Genomic DNA, 7252 nt, shown 5'->3' with positions numbered 1-7252 from the left:
AGATCCCCTGGAGAAGGGAATGGCTACCCACTCCAGTATTCTTGCCTGGAGAATTCCATGGATAGAGGAGCCTGACAGGCTATAGTCCATGGGGTTGTGATGAGTCGGACATGACTGAGTGATTAACACTCATTTTTTATAAGTGATATTATATAATATTTGTCTGATTTATCTGACTTACTTCATTCAGTGTGATAACCTCTGGGTCCATTCATGTTGCTGCAAATGACATTATTTTATTCTTTTTTATAACTAATATTCCATTATGTGTATATATATGTGTGTGCACATATATATATGTATGTGTGTGTGTATATATATATATATATATTATTCATTTATCTATCTTTATCTATCTTCCTTTGTCTATCTATCCCTTCATCTTCCTTTGTCCATCTATTCCTCTTCCCATGGACGCTTAGGTTGCCTCCATGTCTTGACTCTTGTAAATAGTGCTGCTATGGACATTGGGGTACATGTATCTTTTTGAATTAGAGTTTTCATCTTTTCCATATATCCATCCAAGAGTGGGATTGCTAGATCACATGTAAAACTCAGTTTTTACCACCTGTTTTAGAGTGACTTTTATGTGAACAGAGCAGTTTTCAGGCATTCATTTTCACTTTCATCTAGAGGAGTGACATAGCAGAGTGATTAAGAGCATAGACTCTGAGCATTGATGCTGTAGGTTCAAATCTCAGCTCTGTTATTTGCTAGTTGGGTAACCTTGGGCAAGTGACTTAGCCTCTCTGAGCTTCAGTTCATCATCTGTAACATAGGGGTGCTGATAGCTCTACCACCTCATAGGATTTTTGAGAGTATTAATGGACATCATTTAAGTAGAGTTTAAATTATGAGAACCAAGAAAGAGGTCTTTATCTTAGGTCCCTAGAAGAGCACCCAGCGTTTGCTCAGAAAATATCTGCTGAATGAAAGGCTCCACACATTACCCGAGTGGGTACTGAATTCAACGTTCTTAAACTAAACACTTAAATCAAGGGAATGGCATCTCCTTATCTGGCTCCAGGGACTGCCTGCCCCCTCAGTCTTCTGTTCTCTTGCATGCTAGAAGAACAAGAGAAGAACTGGGTTGAGTCTCAGGGTTTCTTCTGAACAGGATGGATTTTTTTGTGCTAACCTCTGCGGTCCTAATCTTTCACCCGAGGCTCAGATCTTTCGTCACCATCTCCTTTGCCCCCGCTCTATTCCACGGAGCACGAATCGCTTTCTGCTGTCTCCCATGCGATGGTTTTATCAGGAAGTGGGCTTGCTTCTTAATAGAATCTCTTACTTCTGAGACCAACCCAGAGGAAAGAGGGCTTAATTACTACTGACTCTGTACTTTATTTTACTTTGTACTTTTATTTTACTTTGGCAAAGACAGTTTAATAACATTTAGGAATTAGAACAATTTTTTTTCCTCAGGTCAGGTTCTGCTGACCAGCACAAAGTTTTCTCTGATTCATCACATCTTCTGACTCAAAATGACTTAATCTGGTTTTTGCTGTCTTCTTTTCCTAAGAAGAGATGTTTATAACCAATGTGTATCACCCAAGCTCTCCTGCTCCCATCAGATAATTCCCTGAAGAAAGAAATGGCTACTTACTCCAGTATTGTTGCCTGGAGAATTCCATGGACAGAGGAGCCTGGAGGGCTACAGTCCATGGGGTCGCATAGAGTCAGTCAACGACTAACACTTTATTAAACACAGATAAATCCTGGGATTCCATGTGGCTCAGGCTCAAGGCAGTTGTCTCACTTAGAGACATTCTTAGTCAATTTTTAAATTAATTAAGCAATTAATTAATTGTTAAACTAATCAGTTCAGTTCAGTTCAGTCGCTCAGTCGTGTCCGACTCTGTGACCCCATGAATTGCAGCATGCCAGGCCTCTGTCCATCACCAACTCCTGGAGTCTACCCAAACCCATGTCCATCGAGTGATGCCATCCAACCATCTCATCCTCTGTCGTCCCCTTCTCCTCCTGCCCCCAATCAGGTGGCTCTAATTCCATGGCTATCTATGTGAGCATGCCAAAATCTAACCCTGTGCTTGCTTCAGGTTACAGAATTGAAACCAAAGGACAACAAATCACAAACTGCCAACTGTGCTTTAAGCCACAGCGAATCAACAATTTTCTTACTTTGCTTCTGCCTCTTTTATTTATTTATTCCTTATCTTATAGATTTATTGAGAGAATTAAATGAGGTATTAAATGAGGAATATAAAGCACCTAGTACCTGACCAGCACAGAGAAGCACTCAGTAAAAGCTATTTTTATTATTAACGTAGCTTTTTCTAAACTTTCTGAACTGTGCCTGTTTTTTGAAAAACATTTTTTGTTGGAGCATAGTTACTTTACGATGTTGTGTCAGTTTAAAAAGGGGGGATGTTAAGAACCAAGAGAGACGTCTCTTTCTGTACTCTATCTGTACAGAGTTCTGCTGTACAGAAAAGTGAATCAGTTATAAATATACATGCATCCTCTCATTTTTGGATTTCCTTCCCGTTTAGGTCACCACAGAGTGCAAGGGCTTCCCTTGTGGCTCAGCTGGTAAAGAATCTGCCTGCAATGAGGGAGACCTGAGTTCAATCCCTGCATTGGGAAGATCCTCTGGGGAAGGAAAAGGCTACCCACTCCAGTATTCTGGCCTGGAGAATTCCAAGGACTGCATAGTCCATGGGGTCGCAAAGAGTCAGACAGGACTGAGTGACTTTCACTTTTGCTTCCAGAGCCCTGAGTAGAGTTCTCTCTGCTGTACAGCAGGTTCTCATGGTTACCTATTTTATGTGCAATATCAATAGTGTATATATGTCAATCGCAGTCTCCCAACCCTCCTTTCCCCCTTTGGTGTCCATGCATGTTTTCTCTACGTCTGTGTCTCTATTTCTGCTTAACAAGTAAGGTCGTATGCACCATTTTTCTAGATTCCACGTCCATGTGTACTCAGTCGCTTCAGTCATGTCCGACTCTTTGTGACTGCATGGCCTGTAGCCCACCAGGGTCCTCTGTCCATGGGGTTTCCCAGGCCAGAATACTGGAGTGGGTTGCCATTTCCTCCTCCAGGAGATCTTTCTGACTCAGGGATCGAACCTGCGTCTCCTGTATTGACCAGCGTGTTCTTTACTGTTGAGCCACCGGGAAAGCCCCTAGATTACACATATATGTGTTAATATATATTTGTTGAAAGTTTCTCCAAGCTTCTATCCCACTGATGCCTACTCCTCACCACTTCTTATTTCCGGCTGCCCATTTGAATTGCTTTTTGCTCGAATAAACTCTTAAAGTTTTTAATATGCCTCAGTTTATCTTTTAACACAACCTGAAGGCAAAGAACAATGCTTCATTTTTCTCTTGGTCTCTCGATGGGATGCCAGAAAAAGAGAATCCTCTTTATTTGTCCCTTTGAAAGAAAACCTAAGATAACCACTGATTGTAAGATTTTTAACATCAAGAAAAGAAAAACTCTGATGACTGTATTCTATAATCAATGGTAAAATCCATCCTTATTTTAGAGATGCTAAAATGTGGAAAAAAAATGTATGTCTTAGATTCAGGGCAAAATGATAGTACATACTATAGTACTATAGTAGCCAGAAAAAAACCAACATTGTGTAGAAGAATTTATAACCAAGACTCTTGCTTGGCCTTTTATATTCCTCGTCCTCCACTCCAGAGGCAACTTAAAAAAAAAAATCAATTATTTGGTTTTATCTCTACCACTAAACAATCTTTTCATCTTTTATTACATATTGGCTTATTTTCTTTAGATAGGTAAATTTAAAAAAATGTAACAAATCATGTATTACTGCTACAGTTCCATCTCCCCTTTCCCTCCTATCTCCCCCTTTCATTATGTCTTGAATTTGGTGTATATTACTCTCAGATATGGGCTTACCTAGTGGAGGAGATGCAAGAGGCACAGGTTTGATCCCTGGGTCAAGAAGATCCCCTAGAGGAGAGCAAAGCAACCCATTCCAGTATTCTTGCCTGGGGACTCCCATGGACAGAGGAGCATGGCGGGCTATAGTCCATGCGGTCACAAAGAGTTGAACACAACTGAGCAACTAAAAAACAACTCTCATATATGCTTTTAAAAAATATTTGTTTGGCTGCACTGGGTCTTAGTTACGGCATGCAGAATCTTTTGTTGAGTCATGCAAACTCTTAGTCGTGGTGTGTGGGATCTAGTTCCCTGATCAGAGGTCAAACCTGGGCACCCTGCATTGGGAGCACAGTTGGACCATCAGGAAAGTCCCTCTCTTATATGTTTTAATATTTTTACTGTATGTTTGTAATCATAAGAAAAAAGATTACCGACTTCTGATCAGACTATTTTCAAAATGGGATTTCCCTGGTGGCTCAGTGGCAAAGAATCCACCAGCAATGCAGGAGATCCCTTGGTGGGGATGATCCCCTGGAGAAAAAAATGGCAACCCGCTCCAGTATTCTTGTCTGGGAAATCCCTTGGAGAGGGGAGCCTGGCGAGCTACAGTCCATGGTGTCACAAAGAGTCCAGCAGTTAAACAACAACAGTCTCAAAACACTAAAACATTATGAAGACCCTCTGAAATGCTCTCAGTATCATTATAGTGGTGGTGGCTGATTCCCCTCACTGCTAAATATCTTTGCTTTCCCCTTAAGTTCCTCCAACCCCCCACATTCATCTTGACATTCAACTTGTCTGAATTCTATACTACCTCTCTCCTAGCTTATCATATTCGCTCAGATGGTGAAAAATCTGCCTGCATTTTGGGATACCTGGGTTTGATCCCTGGATTGGAAAGATACCCTGGAGAAGGGAATGGCTACCTACTCCAGTACTCTTGCCTGGGAAATCCCATGGACAGAGGAGCCTGGAGGGCTACAGTCCTCTGGGTCACAAAGAGTTGGACACGACTGAGTGACTAACACTTTTTCTCTCCTAGCTTATCATGTAGATCAGGGTTGGCAAAGTTCTGTAAAGAGCTAGACTGGAAATAGTTCCGGCTTTGCAAACCACAGAGTTTTGGTTCCAACTACTCAGCTCTGACACTATCTCTGCAGCAGCTTCGGACAAGAAGGAAATGAGTGAGCATGGCTGTGTTTCAGTACAACTCTGTGGACACTGAAATTTGAATATCATGTCATTTTCGTGGATCATGAATTATTATTATTTTTTGATTTTTGTCTGAATCATTCAAACATTTAAAAACTAGTCTTAGCTCACGGAATGTATGAAAAACAGGAAAAGGGTTGTAATGGGCCCACAGGCCATAGTTTGGAGACCCCTGATGTGGATGATTTTAGCTTCTCAGATGTCATTAGTATTCCTTCTGCTTCTCCCCAGTGAAGGAGGGTTGTAGTAGGCTGAGGTTGCAGGCAAGATTCCCCCAACTCAGCATCAAGATGGAGCAGGGACCCTGGGAATACTTATACATTTATCATGTTGTGTCTGCTACATCAAAAAGATATTGTGTACTCACACACACACTGACACACACACACACACTTTAAAAGATTACCTTGAAAAAAAAATCTGCTCTAATAAAGATGCTGATGTAGAGAGCAGACTTATGAACACAGCAGGGGAAGGAAAGGGTGGGAGGAATTGAGAATAACATTGACATGTATACATTACCATGTGTAAATGCCCCAGTGGCCTAATGGATAAGGCACTGGCCTCCTAAGCCAGGGATTGTGGGTTCAAGTCCCACCTGGGGTGGTGTCAGGGCAGGAGAGCCTTGCCCCAAATTAACTTTTGGGCTTCCCGGGTAGTGCTAGTGGTAAAGAACTCACCTGCCAATATAGGAGACATAAGAGATGCGGGTTCTGTACTTGGGTTGGGAAGATCCCCTGGAGGAGGGAAATGGCAACCCACTGCAGTATTCTTGCCTGGAGAATCCCAAGGACAGAGAAGCCTGGCGGCTATAGTCCGTGGTGTCACAAAGAGTCGGACACAAATGAGCACACACACCGCTGCCATGTGTCAAATAGATAGCTGGTGAGAGGCTGTTGTACAGCACAGGGAGCTCAGTTCAGTGCCCTGTGATGACCTATAGTGATGGGATGGGGGCTTAAGAGGGAAGCTCAAGAGGGAGGGGATATACATATATACACACAGAGAGCTGATTCACATTGTTGTTCAGCAGAAACCAATGTAACATTGTAAAGCAATTATACTCCAATTAATAAATAAATATAATAAATAAAATAAAACTACTTCTCAGGGAAAAAAATCTGCTATGCTATCACCCGGATGTGACTTGGGAGGAGGCTCTCCTTTCTTCTCTTGTTTCCCTCAACCCCACTCTCCTTCCCTGGCCAGCCCTGGGATTCCATTCAGAGCAATAGGTAGGGACTGATTCTAAGAGAAAAGGGTTCTGAGTCAGCATTATCTGCTCAGCACCCTTTAAGGGCCCAGGGCCTGGCTAGCTTATTGCTCTTATTGTCTCCATAATCAGGCCAGGCTCAGTGAGGATGACCAGCCAGTGAGAGCCAAGGCAACAAAAGCCATGCCCCTTTTCCCTCCTGGGAACTCTGAACACGTAGAACATGTGCGTGCTTAGTCATGTCTGTCTCTTCGCAACCCCGTGGGCTGTAGCCCACCAGTATCCTCTGCCCATGGAATTTTCTAGGCAAGAATACTGGAGTGGGGTGCTATTTCCTCCTCCAGGGGATCTTCCCGACCCAGGGATTGAACTCGTGTCCTTTGTGTCTCCTATGTTGGCAGGTGGATTCTTCACTGCTGAACCACCTGGGAAGCCCAGGAGCTCTGAAGGCCTCCACAAATTCCTAGGAGAGTTGAGCACAAGAATTCATAGGATCTGTAAACATAACGAGGCATAGAAGTAGTAGCAAGAGTCCTGAGGTGGGAGAGGAGGTCCCTGCGGTCTATTTCTGTCACCTGTTCTATGAGTCAGTGTCACCTGGGGCAGATCTCCTGGCTTCTCTGGGAGTTTAAGCCATGAAAGGGGATGGTGTGACATCACCCTCCTTAAAATTGGGAGCAGAACTTTCTCTTCTACACCATACCATCCTTTGGGTGTCAAGAAACTCAACTGTGTTTTGAAGGGGTTTGAGAAACACAGGGCCATTGAAAAGAGGGATTTCCATGCAGGAAACTCTAGATGGGCTCAGCCAAGTCTCTGGGCCTGGGCTGATGCCCTGCTGCTGGACTGACCACAGCACCCTGTGTATGCTGTGTCGGGGTCCGTGTGCTGTCCTTGTCTGAACAATGAGGGGTGGTTTGAGGTGCTGACTTGATCCCCTC

At 43.2% G+C, this 7252-nt stretch overlaps 1 non-coding gene across 1 annotated transcript; it reads left to right on the top strand.

Moving 5' to 3' along the window:
* The first annotated feature begins 5631 nt into the window (after nt 1-5631).
* Nucleotides 5632-5704, top strand: TRNAR-CCU (transfer RNA arginine (anticodon CCU)). Its single transcript has one exon. It is a non-coding gene; the product is annotated as a tRNA-Arg (tRNA).
* Nucleotides 5705-7252: the final 1548 nt, after the last annotated feature.

This window comes from Giraffa tippelskirchi, chromosome 4 (assembly GCF_054371585.1).
Source record: "Giraffa tippelskirchi isolate mGirTip1 chromosome 4, T2T-mGirTip1v1.2.pri, whole genome shotgun sequence".
In the NCBI taxonomy this organism is placed as follows: Eukaryota; Metazoa; Chordata; class Mammalia; order Artiodactyla; family Giraffidae; genus Giraffa; species Giraffa tippelskirchi.
Note: the sequence above shows the minus strand (reverse complement) of the source record. Positions and strands in the feature narration are given on the sequence as shown.